Source organism: Pipistrellus hanaki (assembly GCF_964339955.1).
Source record: "Pipistrellus hanaki genome assembly, chromosome: 15".
NCBI lineage: Eukaryota > Metazoa > Chordata > Mammalia > Chiroptera > Vespertilionidae > Pipistrellus > Pipistrellus hanaki.
Window position 1 is genome coordinate 18,531,703 of NC_140517.1, and position 13,304 is coordinate 18,545,006.

At 43.8% G+C, this 13,304-nt stretch overlaps 1 protein-coding gene across 3 annotated transcripts in view; it reads left to right on the forward strand.

The window, feature by feature from the left end:
- WWOX (WW domain containing oxidoreductase) overlaps positions 1-13,304 on the forward strand; it is a 914,792-nt gene that overhangs the window by 85,416 nt on the left and 816,072 nt on the right. The gene's annotated exons all lie outside the window — the stretch shown is intronic.

The following is a 13,304-nucleotide window of genomic DNA, read 5'->3' on the forward strand; positions in this document are numbered from 1 at the left end:
GTTGGTAGCAAGAGATGTAACCTCAGAACACTCACTCAGGCTTTCCAAAGGGCCTGGGGACCTACGTATCGCAGTGAAGTGCCGGGGGAAGCAAAGGAATGACCCCTCCTTCGCTACACGTGTGGCTTATATTAGATTCTAGAAATTCCCGGGTGGAGTAGGCCAATTGCCTGGATTTGCATTCTGTCATTGAAATGTGGGGGAGCCCATCTGTAACTCTGTCTAGATGAGGTGGTAAGAATGCGAGCTCCATTTTCTTATTTTATGAATCTGAACTAGGTCCAGGAAAGATGGTGTGCTGCATAGAGAGAGAGACAGGAACCAAGAAAGGATGCAGGACTAAGGATAGACATCACAACCCAGGAGGCCATCCAGGCCCACCCTTGATAACTCAGGAGCAGCCCCATAATGTTGGGAGCCAGAAAGAAAGCCAACTTTGTGACTAGAAGGTGGGACGCAAAGATGGAACTGGAACTGGTTTTTAGCAGTCAGGATGCAATTGGCTGTGCTGTAGTAACAAACATCCCCAGAGCACAGTGATTTTTTCAGTCATGATATCTGACCAAAGAGGATGGGAAGGGGGCAGGGTCTGCTCATTAAAGTCACTCAGGGATGCAGGATGACCTCACTTCCATCTCTCACACACACCTCTGTTATTTTTGCAGTTCTGGGAAGGGTACATGGCAAATCAGCGCCTGGCTTCTAAGCTCCCACCTAGAACTATTAGTTCCGCTTACAGTTCATTGGCCAAAACAAGTCCACAGCCATGCCTGACTGTGAAAGGACAGGAAAGTGTGTGCGATCCTTCTCAGTGCCCCCAAGAATCGAAGAGCCAGGCCAATTGTGAGCAGTTCTAGCAACTGCCACAGCAGCAATGGAAGCGGCATTTATTTTTAATGTGGGTTAGAAAATAATTGGTCAGATATCGCAGGTTTTTTTCTTCTTTTTTTCCTAGAGGATGGAAAAGCACTTACAGATTAAAAAAGACCTGGCATGGCACCTATGTTTTAAACAGAAGGAAAAGATGACATCGGGGACCGGTGACACAGGGATTTCACGTCTGTGCCATGGAAATACCAGGGAGATGTAATTGCAAAATGAAGCTGCAAATGTCTTACCCAGGGAACTAGGTAACAACCTGCTTGGCTTCATAAGGGAGGAATAATATCCAATTAGACTAAGTGTCTTCGGTGCCTGAGTGACAAGCTGTGGAGACCTCAGGGCCTCTGGGGCCCCCAGGGCGGTTTCAGGAGGCTGTCGGAGACCTGTCCGGGTGTGAGCGGACAGGCCCGCTGCAGAGCAGGCGCTGATCAACATGTCACTCTGCCGGAAGCCTTGGCGCGGCTGCCTCGGCTCTTCCCGAGCTCCGAAAGGAGGTGCCGCCTGTGTTGGGGTGGGTGCCCCCTTAGCCACCAGGGCAGGGGCCCCTTGCCAGGCAGATTCACCTCCCTCCTCTGCTGCCTGTGGCCCTGACTGTGCAGCTGGGCTCATCACCGGTGCCACGTCAGCTCCCACAGACTGACCCCCCAGACTTGAGGGTCTCAGGATCCCTGTCTGTGCCACAAGCTTGCCCCTAAAGTCACTGCTCTTCCTGGGGACAAGAGCATCAGGGCTTTCAAGGTCAGACTGAGGGTCCAAGTCCAACCCCGCCCATTCCTATACATGTAAGCGTTGGCCACGCAGTAAACCTCTCTGAGCTTCTTTCTTTGTCAGTAAAATGTGGTGCGTAATTGTTGCTGCCTCTTAAGGTTTTTGTGAGGGTTAGCAGAAGACCCCGTAACTCACCCAGCAGGTGCTGTCACTCAGCACCCAATCAGTGTCTGCAGGGTGAGCCCCATCATCATCATCACCCCTTCGTTCAAGTCTCACCCCCCCCTCCACCCCCCGCCACCCCCCTGAGGCCACTTTCCAGACCTCTGCCCCTGGGGACTGCACCTTCCTCTGGACAACTGGTGGCCTCACCAACCAGCCCCCTTATCCACACTGCCTCGCACTTTTCTTTTCTGATGTTCATGCTCCAAGTCCCTGGTGGGTGGCAAAGCCTGTGAGAGTGCAGCCAGCCTTCATTTCTCTCCAACCATCATGCCTAGCTGTGCTCCCCTCCTTTCGGCCCTTAGTGGATTTGATTTTATGTCTTTGTTTGTTAATGAGCCACCTATTTTTTGAAAATATATTTTTATTGATTTTAGAGAGGAAGGTAGAAGGAGAGAGAGAGAGAAACATCAATGATGAGAGAGAAAAATTGATCGGTTACCTCCTGCACACCCCATACTGGGAATCAAGCCTGCAGCCCAGGCATGTGCCCTGACTGGGAATCAACCATGACCTCCTGGTCCATACGTCGATGCTAAGATTCATCCGTTCGCTCAGCATAGTTATTTCACCGAACGGGCCAGGGTGTTTAATATACAGGGGTTCAGGGATAAATAACTCTGTGTGCTGGGCGGCCTTGGAGACTCATCTTATTTGTGGTTGGGTTCCCAAGTCAGCATTTACACTGGAAACGGGGTACGATCAAATGACCCTCAAGGATCCTTCCAGACTTCATGCCTTTGACCTCTCAGCCAGTCTGGAAACTCGTATCCAGTGTCTTGTGTTTCAGGAGTGTCCTCCTCTCCCACGGGAACCAGAGGACCCCTTCCAACCCCGATTTCTCACAGTCCCTGTCCCTTCCTGCCTTTGCCCTTCTTCCTGTCCTCGTCATTAAGAGGCAGTTTGTTGTTGGACATCATGATCGGACTCTGAGGTCGCAACCAATCTTTCATCGAATGCCATTGTCAACCACAACAAAGACCACGCTGCTTCCTCTAAGAAATAAAAGTAATAATAAAACTGCTGCATGGATGAGCAGGAGGTTTTAATGTTTTCTCTATAATTTTGATGTTCCCCTGTGGTCTCCGCCTTAGACATCAACATAGATAGCCCTGAGCTGTGTGTGCCGGGCTGTGTATATCCACGCTCACGTGCTATCTATGGAGACAGTGATTTTTATTCATTAGAGTTTTTGAGTCTAATTGTTTTTAAACTGCCACTGTTGTTTGTTAAAGATACAGATGGCTGGCCATGGAGGAAAACAAGGTGGATTTATCGTTGCAATTAGACGCTTCACAATTTGAAAACTTATCACTTAAATTGGTGAGGTGTCACTTTTATGCAACCTGATGTTTGGAAGTCCTCGGAGCCCGGGACTAAACTCATATGCAATTTAACAAGATCTCGGGGAGATGAGGGAAGTCGCACTTGACGAGACACGGAGACAAGCCGGCTGGAATTTTCCAATTCCCTCCTACATGGTAGAGTAGGTGGAGGGAGAGAGACCACAGATTGATTTTTGTGTAACTCTGAAATTAAGTGAAGCAGAGTTAAAACACAGCAACCCTGGACTTGAAGTTGCCCCGTGTTTAGATTACTCCGAGGAAGTCAGTTAATATGTTAATACGAATCCGGGGGAACATGGTGCGTTTCCCTCTTCGTGTTCATTTGTGCTGCCTACTAATCTCCCGGCGACTGAGAACAAGTCAGAGGTTACGTGTTTCTTATTTATAGGCATTAAGCCATGTCTTTAAAATGTAAAATAAAGCCGACAAAAAATGCACAGCCCGATAACAACAACAAATCTAATCTGAAGTGACGCGGGGAGGCTCTCCCAGACGCTCTCCTCTTTAATGTAACATGACTTTAAATTGATGCAGCCCCACAGTGATTGAAAAACTCTCAGAGCTTGTCTCCTATGATTACATTTCTGATCTGTACAACTTAATTTTTTAACTGGGTGAGCCTCAGTTTTGCGAATGAACAGTTTTCTTTTGCTTTCTCTCTTTCACTTTATTGGGGAAGGGAGTTTATTTGGCAACCAGGCAGATCGAGCTCTGTTACCCTGGGGAATAGTGAGAGGTCCCGCAACAGCAAATACCGCGATGGCGGCAGAGCCTGTGTGCCTCCAAGTCTCTTTCTACTCTTTCCCCAACTTTCCTTCCCTCCTTTTCTCTCCCCTTCTGTTTTGTCCCGACGCCTCCCCACCTCCATGCCAGTGGTTGTAGACATCTGGGGATAAGCTGAAAGCCATTGAATTGTACACTTTACATGGATGGATTGATTGGTATGTGAACTATGTATTAAAAGATCTGTACTATTATTGTTAAAAGTGTCTCGTGAATCATCCTCAGCATGATTCCTCTCTAAAGTGTATTTTGGTGAATCTAAATTTAATTTAAAATGAGTTATCCTTCTAATCTGTGGTATCTAAGTAAGGTAATGCCCAATGATTGCTAATGTTTGTTTTTTCAGACACTCACTCAAAATCTTTATCCATTGTCTGTAACGTGTTGGGATTTAGTTTGCTGTTCTCTTCAGTTGGAAGTTGTGCATCTTGGGTTTCATAAGTGATATCAATGACTTTTACAAAAGCCAGTTACATCCTGGATACTTCTATCTAAGCAAAATGACAGCATACACTTGTTTCTTTCGGATTTCATATCTTCATTCATTCAGTTCTTGCCTTACTCCAGAGCCTTAGTTTCAAAGCCAACTTGGTTTATTCAGTTTGCATAATTACTAAAGTGAATGACAAGTACCTAACAAACACTCCTTTTGCTCATAACTGTATTACTGAAATATCCCCCAAAGACCTTCTGACTGTTCTTTCCCAGCAGCCTCTAATAGTACCTTCAGATCACAACTAGAAAATCAAAGCATTCTGTTTCATCTTATAACCTTTTTTTAACTCTGCTGTCTTAGCTTGGGTGTTTAATCTTTGACATGGCTATTGATGACTGTAATTTAAAAAATATATATTTTATTGATTTTTTACAGAGAGGAAGAGAGAGGGATAGAGAGCTAGAAACATCAATGAGAGAGAATCATTGATCAGCTGCCTCTTGCACACCCCCTACTGGGGATGTGCCCGCAACCAAGGTACATGCCCTTGACCGGAATCGAACCTGGGACTCTTGAGTCTGCAGGCCGACACTCTATCCACTGAGCCAAACCGGTTTCGGCAATGACTGAAATTTTTTAATTGAAATATGCTTAATAAAAAATATGCTTGTATAAGAAATTTAGGGAGGAGAAAACCATGTACACTTCCCCCCAAGAAAAGCAATTTATGGGTGGTGGTCTGACAAGGACCAAGAAGAATTAAGGGACCCTAATGGCTATTCTGAGCTCAAATGTGATGGTACCAAGTGGGGACCTTATAGGAAAACATGCTTATAATTTTTCTCTTCACCTGGTATTTGCTCCAATAATTTCTTTTTGGGCTTATTCTGAAATCAAAGTTCAGAATATCCTCTGAGAAGCTTGGGTTTATTACTTGAAACAAGAAACCTTTATTCAAAAATTTTAACCATTAGATCACTATAGCTTTAGATTCTCTAATTTCTTTTTCTCTTATCCAAATGTACCATATAGCTTTAAGCAGATGAATCTGGAGTAGGTTTTATTAGATATCACACTGCAGAGTTAAGCTTGGTTCATTTGGATTTAAAAAAACTTCCGGAGCTTTGAGAATGACTTTGAAACACTCTTTACTGTTGGAGCTTAAAGAAAGTAAATCTCGAATATCCTCTATATTAATTCGCCTGCTTGGAAAGTTAGAGATTAAAGGGTTTAATGGGATTTTTATATTTTCTATAATTTCTATTTGTCTTGGAGTAAACTGTGCTTTGTATGGAGTGGTTCAGCTTCCATAAAACAGGAAGATTCCATTACGGAGAGAATAAGGACCAGTCTAATATAAATGCATACAACTTCTTATAACTTTTTTATTTCTATTTTGGTATTAGATGCAAAGAAGTTAGCAAACGACTTTAAATAAGTGTACTTTGAGGAAAGAAATCTCCTCTTTGTTGAACTATGAGCAAAGACTTGCATGCTTTCCTTTTAAGAGAAACCTCTTTGATTTTCTTCAGAGGGCACTTTTAGCAAAATGATGGACGAAAAAGAGAACTAGCTGAAAAAATGAATCGCAACACAGGCGGGACCTGTGTGCTCTGTAGCCTTTCTAGCATCCCGGTACCTAGAACCGAGGTTGCTAATTAGTGACCCTAGGGCTAACTCTGTCTGATGAAACGCAGGACGTAATGCACACATCAAGCTTGACTGATGGTGATGATTACATCCGTTCATGTGGAATCCTGCATTTGGTAGAGTTGTAATTTGTTTTTTGACACATTTCTCTCTGATTTCATACACTCATGCATCTAGGTCTCACCTTCCTCCGAAAACCTTATTTCCAAAGCTGACTCAATTTATTCAGTTTGGGTAATTTGTTGGCCACTACTTCTTTTCCCTTAGTACATCATCTCTTTCCTGAATGCTCTCTCCGTCCTCCAAACCAACAATAGAAAGAACTAAGCCTCAGGACCTGAACTTGACACTTCTGCTGAGAAAGGAGGGTTTAGGCCTTTCAGTTCTGAAAGCATCCCGTGGAGGTCACTTCCAAGGCCCTTCCTTCCCAGCCGTGAGTGGAGAGTGTTTGGAAATCACCAAAATCACTGCATGACTTGGAGCCACGGCCTCCCCACCCACCTTCTGGTATAAAATGGTCACGGGAAAAGGAGCTGGCTGACTCCCAGGAGGCAGAGCTGGCTCATGGGACGTTAAGGAGAGGCCAAGTGTCATTTTCCAGTTCATTTCCAACATGTATTTCTTCAGGGCCAAGGGCCAAACTGTGCCTCATTAGTAACGAGAGTTTGGCTATGACACCACTTAATAATAAAAAAAAGCAAGAAAGACTGAGGAGTGTGTAGGGGCTGGGAGGAGGGAGGTAAAGGAGGGGGAAATGGGAGATATCTGTAATACTATCAACAATAAAAAAAAAAAAATCTAAAAATAAAGTGAGGAAGAGAAAAGCCTGTCTCGCTAAATGGCAAATAACTTGGGACAACCTGTGTCCAGAATCTTTCATGTCACGTAATGAGTGTGCCAATTGCTCGCTGCAAGGAGAAAAAAAAATCACATCGTTTGCAGCAGTCAACTTTTCCTGGAAGAAAGATTGGAAAAAAATACATTTTTGCAGGCAAGACACCGGTGGTCCCTGTTAACTTTGGGCACGGTGCAAGTGTCAACCCTGCAAAGCGAGTCCCGTGAACAGCACTTTCTGCCATTTAATCAGGCTCTCGCCCGGCGTATTTATAGCCCTGGCGAGGTTGGCCCATTGTTACAAGACGAAATTGTGATGTTCAGCAGTTTATACCTTGGGAGCTGGGAGCGTTTCTCCATGGTGAATTTGTAATATTAATTGGCCATGTCAGTTCATGACAAATGTAGTGACATCTATTTCAAGTATTTCAGTTTTATGGCGCTGAAAAAGTGACACACGCTGGAGATAAGTAATCTCACAAAAGATCTTCACGCTCCCGTGTAGCGCTTTGAGAATGGGCTCTCGGAGGAGGAGATGCAGATAGGCTGCGGGTTCAGGGGGCTGGCCTTTCTCTTTTTGCTCAAGGCTGAGGAGAGAAGTTGTGGGGAGGGGGTGAAACAGGCCCTGTCATTTCCCGTTCTGAGATCCTGGCTGAGGCATGGCATGGACTCTCCTGCCAAGGGAGTATATGCTTGAGACCATCACGTATTTGATCTGGTGATCAGCGGCTTACAGGCCATGCCCATTCATAACAAGAATACAGTGTGCCCTAGTCAGTTTGGCTCAGTAGATAGAGCATCGACCTGCAGACCGAAGGGTCCCAGGTTTGGTTCCAGTCAATGCACTTACCTTGGTTGCAGACTCCTCCCCAGCCAGGCCCTGGTCTGGGCGTGTGTAGGAGGCAACCAATTGATGTTCTTCTCTCACATCAATGTTTCTCTCTCTTTCCCTCTCTCTTCCACTCTCCTTAAAAAAAAAAGAAAAAAAAGAGAAAAGAAAAAATCAGTGGAAATATCCTTGGGCGAGGATTAACAAAAAAAGAAAAAGAAAACAGAAAAGAAAATAATGCCTTTCTTAGACTGTGCAGTGGTCTGGTCCAGCTGCCTCCAGCCCCTCTCCCGACTCCCCCCCCCCCCCCCCCTGACATTCGTCAATGTCTGCAGACATTTTGGTTGTCACATCTTGAGGGGAATGGGTTGCTATTGGCATTAGTGAGTTCAGGCCAGCTGGTAACACACCCGGCAAGGCTCTGGACAGGCCCCACTCAGAGAATGGTCTGGCCCCCAAAAGTGAGGGGTGCTGAGCTGAGAAACCCTGCTTTCCAGCGCGACATACCCTTTTGCCCTTTTCAAACTTGGCTGGTCCTCAAGAGGTTGATGTGGCCGGTGAAGTTCCCCGTCAGCTTCTGGAAGGAGACTATGTCTGAGTTCAGTTGGCGAGCTATTGGGGGCGGAGGAATGAGGGGGGGGGGTGCATTTGAACCTACCTCAGGGGACACATTTGTTAATTAGAGCTGAGAAATTGTTTTCTACGTGGCGGTTATGACAACAGAGATTCTGAAAGAACAATAACACAACAAAATAGCCTGTCTAGTGAGAGTATGTTCATGTAATTGTGTTGTTAGCCTTCTCCGTATGTCTAAGGTATGGAGGGCGTTATTTTTCCTGTTTTGCAGATGAGTAGACAGAGGCACAAATGCATTAAGTGACTGGAAACCTCCCATGACTTGTCATTGGAGAGGGAGAGACTAGAGGCAGCATGTTCATTAGATTTCCTTCCCGATTAAGTGGAACGGTTTTTTTGGGGGGTGGGGGTTTCTTTCTTTCTTTCATTTTTTTTTTAAATTTATTTATTTTTAACAGAGAGGAAGAGAGAGGGATAGAGAGTTAGAAACATCGATGAGAGAGAATTATCGGTCAGCTGCCTCTTGCACATGCCCTACTAATGATGTGCCTGCAACCATGTACATGCCCTTGACTGGAATCGAACCTGGGACCTTTCAGTCCGCAGGCCGACACTCTATCCACTGAGCAAAACTGGTTTCGGCTCACATATATCGTTTCTGATACCCTAAACATCTATTGCTTGTAAAAATTTTTAAAACTATAGGCAGGTCAAAAAAAGAAAATAGAATTGTCCTAAAAACTGCCCTTTTTCACTTAACAGTATTTCTGTGCTACTAAACCCTTCAGCAGGATTGTTTTTAATAGTTGCCCAGTGCCCTAATATACGCGTGGGCCGTGATTTACTCTCCCGGTTCCTTATTGTCGGACATACAGGTTATTTACCATTTTTCCCAATTGTAAACGGAATTGCAATGAGTGGATTTGCAGCTCACCCTGGTGAGAGATTGCTGAGTGCGCCTGCAAGTGCTGGTTCCCAGGGTAAGGGCAGGCTTTGAGATGAATTGCTAAATTGCCCTCTTGAAAGACAGAGAGGCTACTTGCCTTTATTTTCACCAAAAAATAAGTATCATTTTCTAAGCCAGGTTGCATCTAATTTTACTGTGCGTTTCCTTGATTATTAGTGAAGCCAACAGTTTTTATGTACTTAACAGTGCCTTCTTTTGCAAATGGCCTATTCATGTCTGCTGACTGGTTTCTAGCTCCGTATTTGTATGTGCTCAGGAAGAGTGTTAACCTTTCGTTGGGTATATCACAGGTATTGTCTCATGATCTTTTAAAAAAGATTATGTTAAATTTTAATGTAGCCACATTGATCAGCCTGTCCTGTAAGGTCTCTGCATTTAGTTGCTGTGCCTTAAAAACCCTTGTAACAGTATGTTCACTTAGATATCTGCATCTAAAATAATAATCATAATAAAATAAAGTAAAACAAAACAAAAACGTGGCATTTTGACTCAGATTGAAAGCATGCTTAATTATCTATTCTTCAGAAACATCTGGGAATCTTTAAGAAAGTGGAGTGAATGGTTGGAGATTGATACTCTTAAACTCTCAGAGGTGAGCCCCATATTGGTGACTTGCTCTAACTCCACCCCCTGGGATTGGTGGTTAGGTTTCATTCAGTTTGGGAATGGCACCAAGCCTGACACTTCTCAGACATCTAAGGGAAGGTACCCTACCACTGCGAATCTCCAAATCTTATTTCTAAAACCTCAGCATTCTCAGGGATGTATATTCTGTCAGAAAAATCTTAATAATTTTCCTTGGTGCTGCCTAGAAAATACTAGAAACTAACAAACGTATTCCGTTCCTTCCTCCCCCCCCCCTTCTCAGTCTTCTTCTCTCCCTCCCCCTCCCTCCTTCCTTCCTTTCCTTGCTTCCTTCTTATCCTGGGATGTTTTCTTGTTCTGCTCAGGCCTCACTGCTGGGCTACTAGTCTTGAAGACAACACCAGCTAACAAATGTGTGCATTGGTCTAGTGCCTTGTCACACTGAATAGGTACCAAGGGCCAGGCCTGGCTGTGCTGTGCTTCCTGCTGATGGGCACACTTATCAAAGGTACAGCTCCGGTGTGTCATACACAGGAAATGTGTCTTCCCTGACCTGGCCAGTCTGCTAAGAGCTGTTCCCGGACATAAGGATTCACAGAGACAGATTCATCTCACTTCCATTATATGCACCTCTTGCTTTCTAAATGTTTAAGAGGAGATGAATTTGGACACAAAGAGATATTTATATTAGCACTTACATACACGTACGTTGTACTTTTTAGTTCTCAATGCAAATGCTTTCACTCTTCTGTTAGCATCCTCAGTGCTATGCAATCTGTTCACCTATATTTGTAATCACAGTCAGACAGGCTCTTAATGTTATTATGGAAACATTTTCTTTGTAGAATCTTTTTCTTGTCCATAATTCATTTTTAACCTCAGATAAATGACTTGAGTTTACCTTTTGTAAATTGTATAATTCAGGATTATAGAATGCCTAATTGAATATGAACAATTTTTCACACAAAATTGAGGGGATATTTACCATCTTAACCCAGGCTTTATTTAAGGAGTCTTGAGAACTAGGCACATGTTACCTGACCACCTTCACCGATATGCCATTGTTCCTTCCTGCCATCTTCTTATTGATTAGTCCATTAGAATAGATGATCAATGGTTTTATCTCTTTGGAAATATAGATCACTCATCTAATGACAGTTGCTGCTTTCTTATGTAGAATCACCTCTGGCAAGTGTCTGCCTTGGTTGGTGGTTAAATCTTTGTGTCCATCGAATCTCAGTAGATACCTCTCATTTATGGACTATTCTTTAGAGAAAGAGGGATCAAGTGTGAAGTTACTTGTGTAGAAGCACAAAGGTGAACTCAGGTCCTAGTTAACCCAAATTCAGCCATGGGTAGGATTCTAGGCTTATTTCTATTCTATTTCACCACAAGATGTCACCAGGACACCATACCAGCATGGCCTATGGACCATCTCCCTGGCCAGTAGAGTTATGGTTATCAAATAGCCTCTGCCTGGGGTCATGTGGAGAGTGGGCTGGGAAGGGGTCCTATTCTAGGGCCCTGAAGGACAGCGTCACCAGCACCTGGCTGCTTCTCCCCTCTCCAGGGGCCCATCTTCTCTATGCTTTGTATGGGGAGTGAGGGTGGGTAACAGGATACAAGGAGGTCATCAGGTCATCGCAAAGTCCAAGGGGTTCTCTTACCCCTGAAACAATGTCGTCACTGCATAAGAAAGCAGGCCTCAATGGGAGAAGACCCCAGAGGCATAACCGTCCTGCCCTCTGTAGACATTGCCGAATGAATAGGAATCATATTTCCTTAGGTGAAACAGGATTTCAGATGACTTAAAATGCCTTTTAAAATTTAGACTTTTTTGGTGAATGTCATTTGTTGACAAATATAACATCAAGGTTTTTGTCTTTCATGGTTTCAGTGTCAGTTGGCAGATCATTCATTTATGATTCTCCCTTCTGGAGTTGTGGAACATGCCCAGCCAGGGTGGGGCTCTGGTGACTTCCTGTTCCTGTTCATAAACTCCAGAATAAGTGTTTTTGAGCCCATCATAGTGTTGCATAGGACAACAGATTAGTTTGTATATTCTCAAACCAATGATATCTATTTTCCACTCATTTCCATTATCCATGCTAGTCCTATCTCCTTAGTGCAGAAAACAGAGTTGGTTCACTATTCCTAAGAATTTCCAAGATTGCCTTTAGGTAGTGGGTTTAACTGGTATCATTATCCCTTGGTTGAGCACTGACTATGGTGCACAAGTCTGTTGGTGTGAGTCATCACGGGTGTTTCTGGATTTCATTGGAAATGTTCAGAGAACGAGGAGTCAGGAACATGAACTAGAACATTGATGATTCTGGAAGATTGACATTACTCAACTTGTTTGTTTTTCTTTTGACTTTGTTGCCTGCCTTTCTTTCTTCCTTCCTTCCAGAAGTAGCATAGTGGAGGGAGGCTTCCTCTTGCAATTTTCCTATCAGACTAATTTCTTTTAAAGTCTTTTACAAACGCTTTTAAGGATTTTACTCACTGGTTGAGCCTATGAACTGTGGCTTAGGCATTTTCACTGTGTCCATTAAATATGTATATATTGCTATGCGTTGCACATTTCCCACTTAGACTTTTGGAATACAAATTAATCAAATTGCATCTGTGAACAACAATAAAACACATGATAATGTACCTGCCGACATGAGGGCATTTGAAATTTGTTCTCAGGTGGATGTCAAAAATAGCCAGCCAGAGTGTTGCTACCTGTTTTTCATAATTGTGTGGCTTTGCCTTTGCTTAGTTAATTTGTTTATAAAGTCCCTCTAAATGCTTAAATTTAGTTTCTTTTTGTTTTTATGGTGTTTATCATTGTTAACGTAGCATCAGAGTAGCTCAACTTTTACATCATGATAAATTCATAACCCTAGAGAAGGCAGAAAACGTAATTATTATCAATTGCTTCTCTCCTGGAATTGCCATTGGCTGAGTGGAGCAATGCATGAGCAGTAGTATAGCTGAGTCAGAGAAATTCCTGTTTAGACTTGGGCCTGTCTAGATTGCCCTGACTTTGCTTAGGAGGCCTTCCCATTGGGCTTCTTTTCATTTCCCTCTGGAACACATTCTACAAGGCATTAGTATTTTGAGAGGCTAAACTTTTTTCTCCCCTATACAATATGGAATCCAATCTATTTACTTAATCACTCAATAATTGAGTGCCTGTTATGAGTTAGGCCATACCTGTGAATGAGGTAGTCCTTGTGATTTTCTATTAGGGGATATAAAATTTAAATAAATATTACTGTCCTATGTAATAAAACCTAATATGCAAATTAACCAAATGGCAGACAACAGGTCGCTATGATGTGCACTGACCACCAAGGGCAGACGCTCAACACAGAAGCTGCCCCCTGGTGGTCAGTGCACTCGCAGGGGGAGCGCTACTTAGCCAGAAGCCAGGCTCTTGGGGAGTGGGCCTAAGCTGGCAGTCGAACATCCCCCAAGGGGTCCCCAGTCTGCCAG